Source organism: Schistocerca cancellata, chromosome 3, assembly GCF_023864275.1.
Source record: "Schistocerca cancellata isolate TAMUIC-IGC-003103 chromosome 3, iqSchCanc2.1, whole genome shotgun sequence".
Classification (NCBI taxonomy): domain Eukaryota; kingdom Metazoa; phylum Arthropoda; class Insecta; order Orthoptera; family Acrididae; genus Schistocerca; species Schistocerca cancellata.
In genome coordinates, this window is record NC_064628.1 from 438,653,443 (window position 1) to 438,673,803 (window position 20,361).

The window sequence follows — 20,361 nt, forward strand, 5'->3', positions numbered from 1 at the left end:
GCTTTGATTTGTCTATGGTACGTATTTTATTATATACTGTGGATAAAAGGTGATTATCATTAACATCGCAGGGTCGCATCTTGGACTTAATGTAGGCCACATTGGCCGATGCAATAATAAGACGAATCAATTTGCTCCTCAAGACGCCGTAAATAGGCGTATAATCATTGGAAATGAAATTTCATTAGAAGAAGGTGCTGTAGAGGATTTCAAAAACGTTTGTGAAGGAATTGCATGCAACATTCGTGTAAAATATAAAGGAGATGCTATTTTAAGACGTACTCCATTACTGTTAATTTCTAATTCTCAGCCAATTGTATGTAGTCATCCTGATTTCAACATTGTCCGTGTGAGAACAATTAGGTGGAAAAAGTTTGATGAATTGAAAAATGCAATAAAAAAGCCTTATCCTTTAGCTTTCTTTTCATTGTTGCAAATGTATAATATTCCTTATTAAATAAAAGACAAGAATTTGTACAATGTATAATTTTTATTGTCAACTATTACAACAAATAAAAATAAATTACAATTATCCTTTGTTCTGTACACGTTCAACTACTTTTTTAACGCCGTAAGCAGCACCTGCGGCAGCAGCAGTTGTCGCCGCGCTAGCCGCTATCGCTATCTGCCCTGAACTTGTGACACTAGCTGTGCTAATTGCGGCCCCGTCCGTGACACTCTCTGGCCTTGTTTCTGACACCCGTTCAAATTCAACTGTTTCGCCACTCGTATCTAAATCGTCAAAATTATCTCCATACCGTATACGAGTAGCAGCATCCTCTCTTTGCACTGTTCGAATATCATTAGTACTACGAGAACGATTAACATTTGTTAATGGAATTCTTTCCCCCTTTTCAATGTCTTCCTCAGGTCCCGGATATAAAACACCTCCGTCGTATTGTATAGAGCCATGGTTGCCCGTGCTTAAATACTCATTTACCCAAGACATTTTGCTGACTAAAATAAATAAATTATCACCACCTTTTATATACATTACGTTATCAAACAGAACGTGTCGGGCAACCTTTTGCTGGCGTGGGTGCTTGCTCAGATAATTGTCCTAAAAGGACAAATTATCTCGGCGGGACAGTGACGCCGCCATCGCGACCTTGGGACCCAGGCGGCCCCTTTTTTTTATCAGTTGCAGACCCTCGAATCATGAAACGACGCGACGCAGTCATGTTTCGATTCATGAGGGTCAGCAACTGATATAAAAAAAGGGGCCCCTGGGGTCCCAAGGTCGCGATGGCGGCGTCACTGTCCCGCCGAGATAATTTGTCCTTTTAGGACAATTATCTGAGCAAGCACCCACACCAGCAAAAGGTTGCCCGACACGTTCTGTTTGATAACGTAATGTATATAAAAGGCACCGCCCCATCCTCCTTCCCCCCCCCCCCCCCCACAGGATGCCATGGATGTCTTCCCGCCTGGCCCTGCTCCCTCTGCCGCCTCCTCCTCCTCCCCCCCCCCCTCTTTATACAAATACCTCCTCTCCCGTCCCAATCCTTCCCTTCTCGAGGCCCGGAATCTCTCCTCCTGCGCCAACACTTCCCTGGTGCCCCCATCTCCCTCCTCACTCCCAGACGGGATTCCGTTCTCATCTCCTCCTCCAGCCCCCACCCACCATACTGACATCCTCTCCCGCATCCCCATCACCCGTTTTGGCCCCAACGCCTCCCTCACCCCTGCTCCTTCTCCATCTCCTACCCGCCAACCCCAACCCCCACGTTGCCCGCCGACCCTCACCACCGTGATCACTCGGCTCAGTCCGACGATCATGGAGGAGGAGGTGTTGGCGGAGCTCAAGACGCATCCCACACTGGAGCTGCGGGCGGTCCACCGCATTTTCAACTCGGCCGGCCTCACCCGCCTTATGCGGGTTTTCTCCGAGGACACCCTCTCCATTGACCATCTCCTGAAGGAGGGTGCAATCCTCTCCAACCAGCGCTATAAGGTCGACTCCTCCCGTTCCCCTCCTCAATCCCTGCACTGCCAGAGGTGTCTGCACTATAACGCACACCCAACAGCCGAGTGCCACAAGGCCCCCACCTGCCCGCATTGTAGGCAAGCACACTTCCTCCAGCAGTGCCCTAACCTTCAATCCCCTCCCTCCTGTAATACCTACAATCTCCCCCATCCCACCTACTCCCAGAAGTGTAAAGCCTGACCCCCTCTGACCACTCTTGAACTCACCGTACCTGTCTGTCCTCTGGACGCCCCCACCCCTCCCAGCAATTCCCTTCGTCCCCCCCCCCCCACTGAGGACATCATCAGGTTCCTCACCATTGTCCTACAAAACGTCCACCCTTTCCAGCGCCCTCACACCCTCCAACAGGTCTCCCTTGCTGCCTGTTCCATTTTCCACTTAAAAATGTATGCCACCTACTCCAACAACCAAGCCCATTTCACCTTCTCCCATCTTGACACCCTTGTCTAAATCCCTGTCATGGCGCGACAGCACCGTATCCTTTTCAACAACATCCGCTCCCTTCCCGCCAACAAGAACCTCTTCCTGCACACCCTTGCCCCTCACCGCGTGGATGCCATCCTCCTCGATGAAACCTTCTTCCAACCCCACCACACCGTCCACACGTCGCCCTACCTCCTTCACCACTCCGATAATCCCCTCCAGATTGCGCGTGCGGAGTTGCCATTGGTCACCACCGCCAGATCCCGGTTCGGGTCCCACCTCTCCTTCCCGACCCCATCGAACACCAGATCCTCAGACTCTTCTTCCCCGGCCTTACCGTCACCTGCGCCACCATCTATGTCCGCCCTAACGCCACTATTCCCTTCGACTTCCTCTCCCACATTGACTGTACCTTCTCCTCCTACGTGATCACCGCCGACCTCAACATCCAAAGTCGTTCCGCCGCCCAGTTACGGTGGTGGCATCGGTTCCTCTCCTTCCTTCAAGGCGACCTCATCCTCATCCCCCAGCACACCCGTTCCGAATCCAACTCCACTCCCGATGTTATCCTTCCTCCCCTAACCTCCTTGGCCACATAACAGAGGATATCCTGGAGCCTATTGGTAGCGACCATCTCCCTGTCCTCCACACCATTTCAGACGGACTTCGCTCCCGCCTCGACCTTCGTAATGACCCTCCCACAAAGTACGTCCATGACTATTCCCATGCCAACTGGAATGCCTACCGGGATACCCTCTCCACCCAGGTCGATAGCCACCCCTTCACCTACCACCACCCTGACGATGTAACCCATGCTGCCTCCTTTCTCCAGCAGACCTTGTCTGAGGCCATGGAGGCCCACGTCCCTACTGTCGCCATCCACCCCCACCATCCTACCCTACCCCCACAGGCTGTCCTCCTCCTCTGGGAATCCCGTCGTCTCTACCGTGCCTTTCTCCACACGCATGACCCGGACACACTCTGACGCCACCAGCAACTCCAGCGACACATTTGTAATTTGCTCGTGGCTAAGAAATGCCGGGACTAGTGACAGACATGTACCTGTTTAAATGCTACCCTACCTATAAACTAGTCCAAGTTATGGTCAGCCTTCCTTCGCCTTACTGGAACAAAACCCTCCCCCTATTATTCTCTTCTCCATAATGATCATCCCTTCCCTGACACCCTTAGCAAGGCCAATCACTTTGCCTCTTACCTCTCCGATGTCTTTTCCATCCCCTATGATCCCCATTTAGATTACTCCCTCTTCCCGGATGTCCGCAGTCGAACTGACACCTCTGTCCCTCCCCTCGCGCCTGGTTTCCAGTACTTGGACAACATGGCACACACGGAACTCAATGCCCCTATCACTACACAGGATCTCATTGCTACACTCCGCACGAAACGCAACACTGCTCCTGGTCACGATCGAGTCACCTACTGTCACCTTCATGAAGCTCCTGTCTCTTTCCTCTCCACCCTGGCCAGGCTCTACAATGTAGTCCTGTCCACCGGTTACTACCCCGACCTGTGGAAAACCTCCGTATCGTGATGTTCCTTAAACCTAGTAAACCGCCATCAGCCATCGCCTCCTACCGTCCCATCTGTCTTACCTCGGTCTTCAGCAAGGTCCTGGAATCCATCCTCACCCGCCGCATCCACCAGTATCTCCGCCAGCACCGCCTCCTTCCCGTTACCCAGTGTGGCTTTTGGCCGTCCTTCTCTTCTGGCGACCTTCTCCTTCACCTCACGCATCCCTTTTCCGAAGAGCTTAATTCCCATCGCTCTGCAATCTTCCTCTCCCTGGACCTCAAACGTGCTTATGACCGTGTACGGCATTCCGGTCTCCTCTTCACACTCCAAACCTTCGCCCTTCCCATTAATTACGTCTGTCTGATCAGCTCCTTCCTCTCCCACCGTCCTTCCTACGTCACCATCCATGACATGGATTCCTACACCTTTTTTCCCTCCGCCGGTGTGCCTCAAGGCTCCGTCCTCTCCCCCCTTCTGTACCTTTTATATACGGCGGACATGCCGCCGCCGTCACCCCCCGTCCACCTTCTCCAGTTTGCCGATGTCACTGCCTTCCTTGCCCTAGCCCCCATCCTGCAGCGCTCCCAACACCTTCTCCAATTCCATCTTGACCGGTTCACCGGTTGGTGCAACCAGTGGCTGCTCAAGGTCAATCCCTCAAAAACCCAGGCGATCATTGTAGGCTAAACCACCCCTTCCTTCCGCCTCCTTGATTTCTATCTCACCATCTATGGCCATCCTATCACCCTCACCCGCACCCTTAAGTACCTTGACGTCACCCTCGACCATCGGCTCTCCTGGACCCCCCATCTCTGGACAATCCAAGCCAAGGCATGCTCCCGACTCCGTCTCCTCAAGCTCCTTTCCGGCCGTACGCGGGGTCTGGACCCCTCCACCATACTCCACACCTATAAATCCCTCATCCGCCCTATCCTTTGTTACGCCCATCCGGCCTGGATCTCTGCCCCCCCCCCCCCTACCTTTTATAAATCCCTTCAAATCCTTGAATGCCATGCTCTCCACCTCGCCTATCGCAACCGTCTCCCCTCCTCCACGCGGATCATGTACGATCTCATTCCGTTCCCCCACCTCCTCCTTTTTCCTTGAAAGGATACGGATCCTGTACACTCGATCCTCCTCACCTGCTTGTCTCGCCCATCCTCTTCCACCCCCGCCCGCTGCTGCACCTGTATTCCCAAGTCCCACCCAGTCTCCATCTCTCCACCCTCCTTACCCTCTCCCAAGGTGGCTTCCGCCAGCTTCCTCTCCCTGATGATGCCCTCCTCCCCTCCATCTACCCCTCCTACCAACTTTGATCCTCCCCCCTCTTCCTGTGTTTGCTCCTTTGGGCACCCACCCTCCCTTCTCTCCCTCTTCCCTCCCTCCTCCATTTCTCCCCACTCCTCCCCCGGGCTTCCCCTCCCCTGTCCCTCTCCTCCTCCCCCCATCTCTTCAATCTCCTCAGCCATTGGCATCCTTGTTCTCCCCTCTCCCCCACCTCACCCTTATTCACCTCTTGGCAGGTCCTCGGACTCTCACACGCTAAGTGGACATTCGCGCGCCGGAGATCATCGCCATCAGTGTCTCGTGTGTGCCGTAGTGTTTAGTGTTCAGTGTTCACCGTCACACTCCATCGTTCACCAGTGCCATTGACATCTTCAGTGTTTGTGCTTCGTGTCAACGGTTTGTAGTGTGGATTGTCATCGAGTCTGAACGGCTTCATGGTTTTTTTTTTTTATGTTCATGTGTCTACTGTTTTTTTCCCGCCGTTTTGTTCCAACTCATGTGTCTTCTCTGTTTTTATCATTGTACTATCTTTGTCTGAAGAGCGGCGTATTGTGCTGCTGCCAGCCTACCTGTTCTACGGGGTTTAAAATCACAATAAAGAAAAAATATATATATTACGCTAGAGCAAGAAGGGGTTTGAAACTCTCCAAAAATTTTTTGTTTCGAAGCAGCACCTGTTCGTTAAGAATAAATCCATCTCATTGAGGTAGTTGTTTCTAATTCCTCGAACAGATCCAGTTTGTAGTCCTTACTCACTTCGTGTATCAATTCTACATCATCCAGTTTACGTGGCGTATGTTGTAAGAACAATCGATGTTCAGCAAACGTGGAATTGTACATGTTTTCCCCATTTTTACCTAGCATGTATTCTTTATATCTTACTTTAATGGGTCTACCTGTCTGTCCAATGTAATAGTTGGGACAGTCGTTACAAGTTATTTTATAATCTCCGGATTTAATGCCAAGTTCTTCCCGGGCCCCGATAGTATGAATCACTCTTTGTTTTAAGCTATTGTTTACGGAAGAGGCAACTCTGTGACCGTATTTCTTCTGTAGAAGTCTCCTTATCTTGTATGATACGTTCCCCAAAAATGGAATAGAAATAAAGTTATTACCCTCACTCTTTATCGCCCTATTATCTCTTAAGGTTGAACATTTTACAGCTGTTATCATTTACCGTGAAGATTTTCAACAGTTGCTGCTTCAACCATATTTAAAATTTTGACACTGTATATTCTTTAACCTTCTTGTATACTAAATGCTACAAGATTTCGAGCTACAAATAGAACTAAAACTCTCACAGAATATGCGTCAATGGTCTTGAAGGTTTACAGGCTTTAATATTATGACTTGTAAAATTCCACGGACAATCATTACAGAACCAAAATGCAGATATTTCCGGTCGACGAAGAGATAATTGGAGGTGGAAAACGAGCCCAAATTTGGGAAGGATATGATAGGATGTCGACTGTGCTTTGTGAAACGAACGATCCCGGCATTGGCTTTAATGATTTAGAGAAGTCACAGGAAACCTAAATGTGGTGGTCTCTTGGATATATGAAACGTCATTCTCCCGAATATGGGGACAGTGTTTTACCGTTACTTGCATTTTCAAGAAAAATTGCATTTTTCAGCAACAACATAAAAGCTATTTGGAAGTGAGGTAGGTAAGTGGCATCAGGGAAGTGAGGAGACACAAGTCTAATAATGAACTCATCAAAGATAGTCCCAAAATTAAGGACACTACCAAGAAGATTTTTTGATTGGAGTAGTAGATAGTTTGAGTCTGAAAATTATTGGATAGATGTCCAACCAAAAATAATCCAAAAGCTAATTTAAAATATTTCAACACTTATTTTATAAGACATATGCAGTTCGGTTAAACACAGCAGATAGTTTTCGATAGCAGAACTTCTTGAGATAGTGGAGTTCGACATACTGGTTGAAATCGCTTGGTAAATCGCTGGTGACCAACGGCAGGCGATAAGTGCTCCCAGCATTACCACCAATACCTCGTCAGTGTACTGGGCTCCTCGTTGACGGAACTACTTGTTTCCTATCAGGGAGTACATAACGGCGTAATAGGTCACTAACAAATGGTACTGCTGTAAATTAGGTACCAACGAAACGATACACATCATTAAGCAGTGAATACTACAGTGTCAAGATGTTAGTACATGGTATGACTTTATCGCAAACGATACCAGCGAGATCCCATGAGCAGCTCGGGCTTCAGTGACCACTGTCGATTCATTATTGCGGAGACGAGAAGTCCAGAGACTACTGCTAAGGATGTAAAAATTGCGCTGATACAAAGACGACGAAGTTTCCATCTAAACTACGGAAGCTTATAAGACACCTACGATTTGAAGGACAAGTAAGGGTTCTGGTAAAAATATAGCTCATGCATGAAATCAATCTACAGTGCTTTAACGATTCTTTAAAAAGTTTTATTTCCTTACAATATGTGCATGGAAAACGTGTGTTGCAGACAGTAAGATAATATGCTCATCTAGTCAAATTTTATCTATACGAACGAACACAGGAAGCAGTTGACTTAGAAGCTTCGTATCTGTAGCATTTCTATTTTCCATTAATTACATGATTTACAAAATTCCTGTTTCTCCAGCACAAAATTCCTAAGACAAACCGTGATGAACATTAGGGATGAGTGGTTTGCAAAATCAAATTATCTTGAATATAATCACCGTGTAGAAGACCTACATATTCATTAAAATTACATGCGTCTGAGCATTTATGTTATACGTCCGCAGGAAGGTGCAATGGACTTGACACCTGCGTTTTAGGTGCCACGGATTGACAGATATCAGATGCTGGTTCGTGGTTTACTTTCTGCTATCATTACTCTGTGCTCTTAATGCATTTCACGTGTTTCTAAAAATTTTGCTGAATGGGGCAGAAACATTCGTGTTGCTCGCCATTAGGCTCCTCTCAAACTGATGCCAGGTAACAGCGGGGACCAGTGGCATCCCCTGTACTGTTGAGAATAGGGTCAAGTCGCGATTTGTGTTGTTTACTGTAAGAGGATATACGGACAATAAGCACCATTTAGCAGGGACGTAACCAAAATGTGGAATCCACAGTCATGCGCCCGAGGATAAGGAGCCCTGGTGACCGAAGAGAAGAATGGAAAAAAATTCAAATCGGAAGGAAAAGTAGAAAAATTCGTAAAACCGATTAATCAGGACAGGTCTTTCACTATGTTAAAATAATCAAAGATTGTTTTGGAGATATTTTTGCTGTTAAAATACGAGAATCACTTACCTCTTTTGTACAGATGCAAAATTACATATATTTAATACGTATATACACTGACAGAAACATCGTCTCCACCTTCTGCACATAAATGTAGAGTGCCATGTCGTACACCACCTGTATCACAGTAAATGAAGCCAATTCATGGGCCTCACGAAGACAGTTTTGTGCCATGTTGAGTGCAGTACTAGCTATCCAGAGCCATCACACTTTATGTCAATGCACGCAGCTAAACTTTTATCGGTGTGTGGACCAGCAGTTTGAAGAAGAAACTGTTTCCACATTCGTACTTCTTTTCACTACTGTGTGTGTTTTTCATGTAAGTGTAGGTTTGTGTCTGATACTGAAATCGAAAATGTTGAAATGTGTGTGGATTCCTAAGGGACCAAAATGTTTAGGTCATCGGTCCCTAGACTTACACACTACTTAAACTAGCTTATGCTAAGAATAGCACACACACCCACACCCGAGGGTAAACTCGAACCTCCGGCGGGAGGGGCCACGCAGTCAGTGACAGGACGCCCTAAACCGTGCGGCCACTCCGCGCGACACTGAAAGCGAGTTACGGTCGATGATGACAAGTCTACTTTTTAGTCACATTCTGTTGACATATATAAAGCCTCCACAACAAATGTGACACAATGTGTCACATGTAGAACCCTATTACCTAGATCTTGTGTTCAATATGGATTTGAGGGGAGGCTTTATAACATATTACAGAAGTCTATTGAAATGGAGGTGAATGTGCATGACGTCTGTTTGAGTAGCATTTGCATTGTCACACAAGCTTCTAATCCCAATTTCCAGAATTACGTCTAGGCCGTAGATCATGCTGTGAGAGTATTCCTTTAGCTGTCAACGTCGTTGAAAACACTGGATATACCATCCCTAGTGTATCATTAGGAGATTTTAAGGTAGCAAATGCATCATTCAGTGCCTATGTGCCAGTAAAATCGATTTACAATGACCAACAAATAGCCAATGCTTCCAACGTTACCAATACACCTAAAGAGGTCAAAAAAGAACCTCGGCGGATGTTTCGTGCCTGTTGGGTGAACATGTACTGTCACAAAAAAGTTGGTAATTTTTGGTGCGGTGATTAGTCGGGATATTACTATTTTTAAATTTATTCATCCGTACCTATGCTCCTCTCAATGAACTCAGTCTACTGAGGCAATTTACTCATTGGGGTTAAGCACCTTTTTCTTGTGTAACAGATATTAGAAAAGCAAGAAAGAAGTTGTAACTTGTCAGGGGATTGGGCTGACAACTGTAAAATATGAAATCTTGCCTGTGTCTTATTGAAAGTTCACGGAGAGTATTTGATAAACCGCTGATTTGCAAAATTAGTTTCATTAATTATTATTATTGTTGTTATTATTTTAATTTCACTGATTGCAACTCACTTTGATGTGGCGATTTCGAACATAGCCACGTAGGAACTATTCATGAATTAATCATGGAATGTTGAGAGAGTAACTGCTTTTACATTGCACTGATGGATATATAATGTCCTAACAAACAGAATTAATAAAAAAAAACGTACGTATAATTGTGAACAGAAAATAAGTCTCAAAATCTATGCCTGTCATTACATGTTTTGTAAGGTAAGGTGAAATTCCGCGTTCCGACCCTAAACAGGACATTTGGGTCCGGTCGACCGCCTTGTCATCCTCTACGGATTGCTGTGGCGGGGACTGAACTCAGGTCCTCCGTATGGCAGTCATGCTTGCTGACCACCCAGCTACGGTGGCGGACACACATTTTATATTTCCTTTTTTTTATGAAATCTTCTTTTGGTATTGTTATTTCTGAGCACAACATACGGCTGATCTCTACGTAACACCTCGCAATAGTCAGCAATTGTGATGACGTAAAATCTACCCTGCTGTTTGCACTCCATTTTCTAGACGTACAGGTGGCCTTTTTTCCCATGCTGCTGCATTTTTCGGAAAGTAGTTTAAATATGAATGAAAAAATGCACTTTAAAACCACACTGTCCAGTCACACTGATGAGACCACCTGTCGTAAGAGTGCGCAGCCACTTATTGTAGCGCGGACCGCTGCGAGACTTGCAGGAACAGAGTCAGTGAGGTTCTGGAAGGTACCGACAGGGATGTAAATGCATGCCGACTCTAGTGCTGTGGCAGCTGCGCTAGGTTTCCCCCTAGGAGGGGGCGAGTGGGGGTTAAGGAAAACTCATCCTGGTGCTCTTCAAACCACGCACGTACTCTGCAACTATGTGACACGTTCCGTTGTCCTGCCGGTATACGTCGTCGTGCCAAGGAAAAACAAACTGTATGTATGGGTGAATATGGTCGGCAAGGACAGAAACATACTTTTGTTGCTCCACTTCCAGAATGATGAGATGACCTAGGGATAACGAAGGTCGTAACACCTCCTGCTACGGTGTGGGTCCGTCCGACGATTGGTGGTGTATCTCCTAACTGACATTTCACGTCGATGGAGCATGATTCATCTGAAAAGGCCATCTGTTGTCTCTCAGTGGAAGTCCAGTTGTCGCATCAGAGTGCGATTTCCAGTCTTCTTCGCCGATGAACAGCAGTCGGCATAGGTCGGCAAACTTGTTAGTCAACAGAGCCAATTATTAACAGTACAACTACTGATATTTCTTTTTGAGCTGATTTTTTAAAATCTATCTATCTATATAGATAGAGCATTATAAATTTATTGGGATTGTCCAAAGGTGTCCAGCTCTACGAAGTCTCCGATATGACTGAGGTATGTTCACTGAGATCGGCCGCTTCCACACACTTGACAAACGCGTTCATCCTCTGTATATGTCTACACAATCCCAATAAAACTTTCACAATACTCCATATTATATTTTCTTTCACTGCACAATGGTCCTTAAAATTAACTGAATAAACTTTACCTAAAGTTTCAAGTCTTAATTAAACTATAGTTACGTTGAATAAAGCCAGATATTATGGTTAAAAACAATATTGTTCAATAATAAAATTAAGTTGTTAAGGCATCCTCAAAATTAAATAATGAGACAGTGTCTGACACTTCAGTGAACAATGGCCATGCGTCTCCTTGGAATGTTTACGTAAGTCAAGACTGGATGCTGTTGTTTTTAATTTTAGTCACGATTTCAAGTTCTCGCCAAAAAAATGACTTCTCAGTCTGATCTTGACAATGTTAGTGCTCCAAAATGACTCCGCGTGTGAATATGTAGATCCGAATCAGGAAAAAATAGCAAACGCTAGTTTTTTCATTTGACTGCATGACTCAGAAATGCTACTTTACGTGTTAAAAAAAAATCAGCATGTATTCCTTCTCCATGTCTTTCATGGCAGACCACGTGTGCTGTGTTCTAATTTCATGTTTGTTTTTCTCCAGTATTTCTACATCGTCATAAAGGCGTTTAAATTTCGGGATTCACAGTTCTCTGCTTTTTAAATGCGGCAATTGCATTTCGAAGCAGCCAATTTCAATATTAAGGAGACAGAGATTTGATTGTTTTAGAGTCCCGTTGCTGTTTCCAATTCCTGGAACATGTTGGGAAGAGATTTACTCATGTTTGAAAGGGTTGATTCAGAACAGCAAATGTCACCATCATAATTATTTTCTCGGCGATGTTTCAACAAGCTTGGAAAGTGAATCAAAGTTTCTGTTTCAAAATGATGAGAAAAATCAAATGATTTGTTTTCGAATGAAATAATTTCTTCTAACATCGGAAAAACTGCCTATTCCCTTGTAGCTTATGATGAAGCTAGATTAGTTTAGACGTAACATCTACCAATAAATAAAATTTTGGGATCCATTCATCATATGTCAGTTCTGCATAATGACACGCTTCTCAAAGAGAAATGCGTTAATTTCTGTTAATAAAGAATTGAAATGTTTCAGTAAGTTTCCTCGTGATCGTCAAAGTACTGTGTTATGCAACAGAAGATTCCCATACTGATTTTCCATTACAACTAAAAATTCGTTAAATTAGTGATGAATAAGTCGTGAGCACTGTACATGCGCTACCGCACGCGTCATTTTGCGGAAGAGCCACACTCAAGAGCCAACGAGCCGCACGTGACTCTCTAACCCCGTGCAAGACCACCGGCACGGATGAATCAACGAGGCGCCTTCTGTGAAGGGCTGACGAGCTCACTGAGCGGTCGTTGAGGAGACACTGCTGGTAGCCCCTCAGTTGCTCGTCAGTGCCACGTCTATTCGCCCGAACACTTCTCCCCTGTCATCTTTGGCCGGTGGTGCACCACTGTTGCCTCGGAGCTGGTTTGGATGGCACCATTTTGCCATGTACAGAGTACTCTAAACACGGCGGCACGCGAAAAATTTACAAATTTAGCCGTTTCGAAAATGCTTCCGCCGGCCGGTGTGGCCGAGCGGTTATAGGCGCTTCAGTCCGGAACCGCGCGACCGCTACGATCGCAGGTACGAATCCTGCCTCGGGCATGGATGTGTGTGATGTCCTTAGGTTAGTTAGGTTTAAGTAGTTCTAGGTTCTAGGGGACTGATGACCTCAGATGTTAAGTCCCATAGTGCTCAGAGCCATTTGAACCATTCTGGCGCATTACGACAACGATTGCACGGTTATTCGCGACCCCTCGACAAGCTTTATATACTCTTCACTGATACTGCCATCTGTGAGTGATTCCTGTTGCAAGTTTCAAACATGGTGGTCACATTAACGTGATTGGACCGTGTAACTGAGTAACCCTAGGTTTCTATTTCATTTAGTCGACGTGCTTCCCACCATGTAGTTACGTTTTTCGTCCTTACAGTAACCAAGAAAAAAATTTACTACGTCTGTGAAAGTTGTTCAGACCCGTTCTTCAGCTGTTTGCATTTTTAAAGAAGTATTTCATCCCTTTAAATTTTCCGTATGTGTTAACAAGGAGGAACACCTTTCAGATACACCGAAGAGCCAAAACTTTATGACCATTGTTTAATAATGTTTTGTTCCTCTTCTCAGTCACAGTACTATAAAGATTCTTCTTGGCATTGGTTCTAAAAGTCGTTGACAGGATTTCAGAACTATGAGGCACCGGAAATCTATGCACAGGTCAAACAATTCGCTCAAATTATGGGGTCGTAGTTTACGGACACGTAGCTGGCGCCCGATGTGTGTTCCAATGGACGCAGATCAGGCACATTCGCTGGCCAAGGCGTCAATATGAGTTCACCATAATGCCCCTCAAACCACTGCAGCACGATTCTGACATTGCAACTGATAGTTATCCTGCTAAAAGATGTCATCGTAGTGTGGGGAGACTTCAAACATGAAGGGGTGCAGATAGTTTACATAGTTCACTGCTGTCAGGATGCATTCGATTACCACCACAGACCCCACGTTGGCCAAACTCAGTGCACCTATAGCGTAATTCTGCCCCCTCCGGTCTGCATCTGTGGCGCGGCGCATGTTTCATGCAGCCATTCGCCTGGTTGACGGCGTGTAAGGAGCCAACCATTGATCTGGTGTAACAAGAAATGCCATTCATTCGACAGGCAACAAGTTTCTATCGATCCACTCAGTGATACTTTACCCACTTCAGCCATAACTGACGATGTCGTTGGGTCAACGCAGGAACTCTTAACGGTGGTGTGATCTGGAGCTCATTTTCAACAATGGACTTTGAAGGATGCGCTCCGAAACACTTGTGGCTGCACGAGCATTGTAGTCTGCCGTCAGATCTGCCACAGATCGCTGCCTTTCCTGAATTGCCGGCCGCGGTGGTCTCGCGGTTCTAGGCGCTCAGTCCGGAACCGCGCGACTGCTACGGTCGCAGGTGCGAATCCTGCCTCGGGCATGGATGTGTGTGATGTCCTTAGATTACTTAGTTTTAAGTAGTTCTAAGTTCTAGGGGACTGATGACCACAGATGTTACGTCCCATAGTGCTCAGAGCCATTTGAACCATTTTTTCCTGAATTACACTGTGGGGGATCCTCCGGCCTCTGTGTTTGGTGATGAGACGTGGTCATCCAATACCACACGGACTACTCCTTATTTAACCATCCTTCAACCACTTTCCCTAGGTGCTAACAATAGTAATACCCCAACAGGCGACAAGCTTCGCCGTTTCAGAGATTCTCGTTTGCAGCTGCAGTGCCACAACAATGTGCCCTTTGTCATAACCGCTTAAATCAATCGATTTCCACATTTTCGACCAGTATCTTCTTTATAATTACTGCACATTCGTCTCACTTTCAATTACATTCTTTCCTTACTGCGTAACGTGCCCGCAACACCACATCGCGTTGGACACTGGTCGTAATGTTTGGCTCGTCAGTTACGCTTCTGAGTAAGCACCAAAACATTCTCAAATTTGTTTGTGACATACGGTATCTTTCGGCAAAGCCTTCTCACGATCCGGCATTAATACCCGAGCAATGTGGCTGGAGGCAGGAAACTTTGCCCCGGGTCAATCACACTGTTGCAAAATTTATTTTTGCTTTCATTTCGATTTACATAAAAAGTATTTTCTTTTTCCATGAGAAGTTTAAGTTGTTGTACTATTCCAGCAGCTGCACTTCATTATAGCTAAATTCACATACGCTGCGACGAAAAAGATTTCGCGATTTCTTTTTCATTCATTTTCATCGTACTGGTATGTCAAATTTCTTTAACAATCTAGAAGTATCTATATATTCAAGTCACGTTCTGTAAAGATCTGAGGGTACGAACTTTTGTTCTCGCTGTACTTTAACGGAAAAAGAGATCCTTTCATAAGACTCAAATCTCTGACTTAATTATTCAGCTGTATACACTATCTGGAAAAATTTTATCACTATCCGTTCCACCGTTCCCAGCGTTTCCCCCAGAGGTTAGTGTTTCTAGGAATGCACCTACAGGTCTTACTGGTCCATGAGGTACAGGGCATATAGCTGATGGCAGATCTGATTTAAAAACTACATTCTTTGTTTCCCAATCAGCGGTAACCGAAATTGCCTTTAAATATGTCTGCTTGTGTCTGTATATGTGTGGATGGATATGTGGGTGTGTGTGTGTGCGAGTGTATACCTGTCCTTTTTTCCCCCTAAGGTAAGTCTTTCCGCTCCCGGGATTGGAATGACTCCTTACCCTCTCCCTTAAAACCCACATCCTTTCATCTTTCCCTCTCCTTCCCTCTTCCCTCTTTCCTGCCGAAGCAGCCGTTGGTTGCCAAAGCTTGACATTTTGTCTGTGTGTTTTTTATTGTGCGTATCTACTAGCGCTTTCCCGTTTGGTAAGTCATGGAATCTTTGTTTTTAATATATATATATATATATATACATATATATATATATATATATATATATATATATATATATATATATATATATGCTAACCATTTTTACAGATGACGATAGCTATGTGACGGATGTAAGGTGCCGCCTTGTTACTTTGCACTGTCTTCGAATATTACCTGCCAAGAGTAATTTCCATATTTGTTGTTAATATGGAATTCTGCAACTTCTGCTTTCCTTGCTTTTAGTTTCAACTTCCACCTCCTAGTATACTACAAACCCAGGTGCTCTTTCTCCGTTTCTTCTACCTCTTGCAGACAAGTCACTAGACAACGCACATAAACCTGCGAGGTACAGTTTAAGTATAACAGCTAATCAATTTATTTAATCTAACAGTTTATCACTCTAACCCAAAAGGTATTGTAACATTTTTCCCATTGTTGGAAACAAGTAGTAATAACAACATCATATATCTTCATCAATAATGTATAATTTTTATTCTAAATGAGAAGCTCTTTTTCTGAGAACGTGATGCGTGGTAGAATATTTCTGTGATTTTTCGTTGAAATCGGCACCCAAAAATCTGTCATTTGCGTTGGAGTCCTGCGCTAGCGGGAAGCTATGCCATTACTGCAGCTAGACTTCGTTATTTCGTAAAACCCAAGAACCGTATGTCCAAGAGTTCTAAAGTAGCCAAGACATAGTCTCTAGGTCCCAAACACGTGATCTGTGACGCAATTTCGATAGGCACAGGTGATGAGGAACTTGGGCAGTGCTCTCAAAGCTCGAAGCATAAATAAAATATTAGAATTTACGAAACATAAACCAACCTGAAACGACCCAGGTACAAACCTTCGTGTAAGTGAAATGTATGTCATCACGTACATCTATGACACTCATTAAACGCTTTTGTAGCATAATACGTAAAACCTGCTATCCAAGCGGTTTTGGTACGTTTTACAACACAAAATTATTATCTAGGTCATTAAAGGAAAAAATCGAAGGAATCATTACAAACTATGCCACTCTAATCAACACTGTTATAGAAAAACATTTTGTAGTTTCTAATACGTAATTTTGGTGTTTGTAGGTGTTCCACTGAGCACTCCATTGCTTTTAACTTCGGGCAAAATAATTTTTATTTTAATCTGATATCACTGTGAGCTTATTTATAAGTACAACACTGTAAATGACTCATAGATGAGAAACGTTAAGCAACAGCTTAACAATTCATTGTTGGGATACAGAACTGAAGTTACAGTGAATGGATCGGAACTTTATAAATAACTTCATCGTCTTGGAATAAAATAGTAATAGAAGAATACGTTCATAAAACAGACACATTAATGCACACGATGAAAGTAGATTCAAGAAAGAGAATCATTACAATAATAATAATAATAATAATTTCATTGAGATAATAACGTTGATAAGACTATTAAAATGTTAGATATTATGTTGTAGATAAAATAAGTATAAATTAAATGACATCAATAATACGCTGTCGTCGTATACCTAGTAAACTACGTATCTGAGAGGCAGTAATAAATCAAAAGCTTTTCCGGAAAGATGGGAAGAGTTGTACGTATCTTAAACTTTTAAGGGCCGCATAGTGCTCGTTAATCAGTGTGTTAAACCGAACATGCAGACAGAGGAGAGAAGCTAAGGAAACAGCTGTGCGTACCAGCAGTTCCCGTGATTAAATGGAAAGTAAACGTTTGTTCGTGTCGGACAGTCGTCTCTTTGTGTGACACAGGAGTGTCTCCTTTGCCAGCGTAACGTTCTTGTTTGCAGGTGTAAATACCTGGTCCGCTCGGTAAAGGTCACGGATCCATTTGCTTCCACGGCGGAAGCTGCAAACATCTGCACTGGGACCACTGCATTGTCACGAAACAGCTGTGAGGGTGTGAACGTAACAGGATCTGGCTAATGTTATGCACATGGAGTCGGGTGTGTCTTTATTTGGCAAGCTTCTGACATTAAGCGTTGACATTTAATTGAAATATACTGCTGCTCATCGACATATATTGCGTTTGGTGGAAGTGATAAATAGCCACTACCGATCTATTTAAAGAGATAAAAACATTTCATTCTAATCCGACGAATGTAGATGAAACATAGTACAAATCGTGTGCAGAGAAATTAGAACGATTAAAGAACGAAATTTAATTTCAGAGAATGTTGCGAAAACAGACTTTACTGAACACTTATTGAAAATGAGAAGGAGATGAGGATCTGGGAAACTGTGAGAGGATAGTTGAGGACAATCCATGCAATTATAAGAACGGCTATGTGTGAATGCAGTTATGAGTTAGAAATCTTGGAGAGGCATCTATCGCATTACCTTAAGAATTTCCAGCCCGATATTAAGTCAGTGATCAGCTGGAAACCCTCTGTCTAGTCTCTTGTGGATCATTCTGTTTCTGAAACTGAAGTCAACAGACAGGCGAAATGTTACATTATAAAAGACGCAATCAAATCAAAACGACAGAGACGAGAACAGTAAGTAAACCGTTCATAATTTTAAAACTAATCGCCATAACTGTTCATGAAAAATGTTTTTGGTTGGCAACGGAAGCGTGATTGTACCTGGCGTGTATCTTTTGTTCCGAACTATATCGACGACCATGAATGTCTCTCTTCAGGACTTCAGAACTATGAGAATAGCAAGGGGAAAGATCGGAACTGTCTGGAGTAAGTGTAAGGGCTTCCAGCGAAATTTCTGCAGCGTAGTCGAAACAACCTTGGTAATGTGGGGGCCCGCCCAGATTGAGTCTTGTCTCACAGTGGGATAAATTTAGGAACAACATCAGATGTATGATGTGGTTACTAGCTAGGCACACGAAGCAGAGGCTGGAACGTTCTATTTTATTTTCGACTTTAACATAGCTACTATAATTCTGACCATTGTTTTTTTGCAATGTAATTTTATGGTTTATCAAAATAACATTCTGATGAGAACATCCTTAGTAGGGGTCGAAACCTTGCTCAGTGTAAAAAACAGTTATTTGGAACCGGGTGGCTGTATCATACATGTTGAGACTCTTAAGATTGCTCAAGTGAACCAGTGTTTGGCTCTGAGTCAATTCTGGTTAGTTTTCAGACTGAATAAACTGCAAAACTAATGGGGACTGTCCTGTGCAGTGAATAATACATGTAATTTGAAATGAGCACAGTTTGTAAAAAAAGGATAGGAGTACGGATGCATGAAGTTCCACACCATCATCGATTCGTAAGGGCGTGGGCTGAGACTCTTATTGTTGTAGGGTGATGAACTGTAGAGTACGATGGTGAAGGCCAGTTAGTGCAATGTGCACTAATGAAGTTACACTACCAACATATACATTTATTTAAGTGTTATGGGACAGTGGCCTTTAGCACGCCTCCCTAATAGAGGGACAGGTTGACGATGCACCAGACACCACCATTTCAGCCCTCAGCAGGCCGGGGGTAAAAGTGCCCAACACATAAGTGGATGAGATGTTTGCAGCTCACAATGACAGGGTTCGGTAGGCCAGGCGGGCAGCAATCTTGAAGGTATAATGTATCTGGTGATTGGTAACTAGCTTTTCACAGCATCAGCACTGTAGCTGCTTCACAGTAGCCGCACAGAATATTGGCTTCGAAAACAGAGTTTTTATTGCTGTCCTTCTGAGGCAATGAACTTGTGTCTAGCAGAGGGTGACACATGTGTCCTCGTTTTTTGAGCTAATCGACACTCTTTGCCACACCTCGTTATCACAAAAGTGGCTTTCAGAGCTTCAGTTTGATACTTTTTCTCCTTGTCAGCGATCTCATAGTGTTCTTGTGAAACTTAACTTGTTCTTGTGGCGTCGTGCTATGCTGTCAAAACAACGTTATGATCTCTCCTTTGTGAGATCATGCTGCTGCATTAATGATTCAGACCTCTCGCTCAAGCGAGGTGAGGAAATAGCTTGCCAGGTGTACCATATTATTCATAGAATCTGCTCTCTACCTGTTTGTCATTCTGATTGCTATACTTTGACTTGGCTTAGCTGCGGCTGAAGAAAACTTTAAGAAAATGTTGCATTTGCCATGGTATCTTACTGTGGCGCGACAGGTATTACTCAAACCCAGACACTGCTCCGGAGCAAAGTATATCAAGTAATTCATGGAGTGAAACTTGGCACAAATAATCAGCATGAGGTCCGGAGAAAACACTTTTGATTTGCACATGACAATGGATGCAGGTCTACAGAGCATAGTCTGTCTTTTCGAGGAGTTTGACACTATACCACATTTAAAGATGTACCCAGGCATGACTGTACAGAAATGGGGGATTAAGCGATGGAATTTTTGACTGATAGGACTCAGTATCATATATTGGGCGGTGGATATTCAACAGGAACTAAAATAACACCGACTCTACCAGAGTGAGCCGTAATACAATAACTAATGTTCCCAGTATACATAAACGACCTAACAGATCAGTAACACTCTCAGATTGGTCACATACGATGTTGTTTACAGGAAGGAATCATCGATGTATCATTATATGGAAATGCGGAACGAGAAATTTTTCTTGGTTTAATGGATAACAGCCATCTTTAAATGTGAGCAAGTACACGATAACACCCATAAGAAAGAGAAAAAGCAGGTATTGTTCAATTACAAGGTTAATGGC